The sequence below is a fragment of the Etheostoma spectabile genome, chromosome 14 (assembly GCF_008692095.1).
Source record: "Etheostoma spectabile isolate EspeVRDwgs_2016 chromosome 14, UIUC_Espe_1.0, whole genome shotgun sequence".
NCBI classification, from domain to species: domain Eukaryota; kingdom Metazoa; phylum Chordata; class Actinopteri; order Perciformes; family Percidae; genus Etheostoma; species Etheostoma spectabile.
Genome location: NC_045746.1, coordinates 17,656,175 through 17,657,391, shown reverse-complemented (window position 1 = coordinate 17,657,391; position 1,217 = coordinate 17,656,175). Strand labels below are relative to the sequence as shown.

At 37.0% G+C, this 1,217-nt stretch overlaps 1 long non-coding RNA gene across 1 annotated transcript in view; it reads left to right on the top strand.

Annotated features, from left to right (window-relative positions):
* Positions 1 to 747: 747 nt before the first annotated feature.
* Positions 748 to 1,217, top strand: part of LOC116701598 (uncharacterized) — a 21,423-nt gene continuing 20,953 nt past the window's right edge. Inside the window, exon 1 of the long non-coding RNA XR_004334962.1 lies at positions 748 to 758. This is a non-coding gene — a long non-coding RNA (uncharacterized LOC116701598). The remainder of the gene's footprint in view (positions 759 to 1,217) is intronic.

Sequence of the window (1,217 nt, the reverse complement as noted above, 5' to 3'; positions counted from 1 at the left end):
ACATCTTTTATATAATGGCATGCCAATCACATTGTTCACTTACTAACCTGTAGAAAACCAAATCTGTTACTTGTCTTGTCGCTTTGGTCCAAAACGAAATGTCTCAACAACTATTTAATGGATTGCCTTCAACGTTTTGATGATTCCTTGACTTTCCAGCTAGCGCAACCAGCAGGTCAAACTTTTCACAAATTCAGTTTAATTTCTCATCATTTACTGGATGGATTTCCATAAAATTTTTATGGACATTCATGATCCCCAGGGGATGAACCCTAATGACTTTAATGGTACCCTAAATACCATGAAGCTCCCAGCTAAGCTCCTATAACTTGCGACGCAGTTAGGAAACCAGAACGAACAAACTATTGATAACGTAAGCATTTTGCGCTGTGGTTGTCAATTTTAAAGTCATGTTAAAACTATTTCCCATCCTTCTTCCGATTTCCAGCCACAGCCTGTCACTCCCCCCGTACGTTACTCGGCACGTAATGTTAGCTCAAAATGCCTTGTTATGTGTTTCTCACTCCTGTAACTTATTGTTCATCAGACGTGAAATGAAAAGCGGGAGATTAGTTAATGTTTACATACAAATACATACATATATATATATATATATATATATAAATCCCATTAAAATAATAATTTCAACATTCAAATAGTATTGATTTTTTTTACTGTTCAAATTATATTCAAAATTCATTCTAACAGCCCTATTGGATAGATTGCCATGGAATGTGTAATAACTTTGGTGGGCCAAAGTTTATATTTGGCAATGCTACGACCAAAATACCTGCAAAATTGACATTCCCATCAGCCTCAGTTGTACTTTGCTTAGGGTTAATCATCAAATGTTAGCACGCTAATAAGCCAAACTAAGATGGCAAAAATGGATAACATTATACCTGCTAAACAGTAGCGTGTGTTAGCATTGCCTTTTTAAACGTGGCAGCAACCATAACATTAGCCTTTGGAGCAAAGCATCATTGTGCCTAAGTGCAGCCAAGGTTTCTCTTTTAAAAAAACTGGTTCCATTAGTGTTTCCACTCAGCAAAGTAAGGAAATTAAATCAGGTGTGGAAAAGGTATGTGTGTGTATTGCATGTTTCAGTTCTAGAGAGAGCATTTTCACACACATAAAGATGCTTATCAATCTAAAAGGAAAGCAGGGGAGGACAGTGTGTGTGTGTGTGTGTGTGTGTGTGTGTGTGTGTGTGTGTG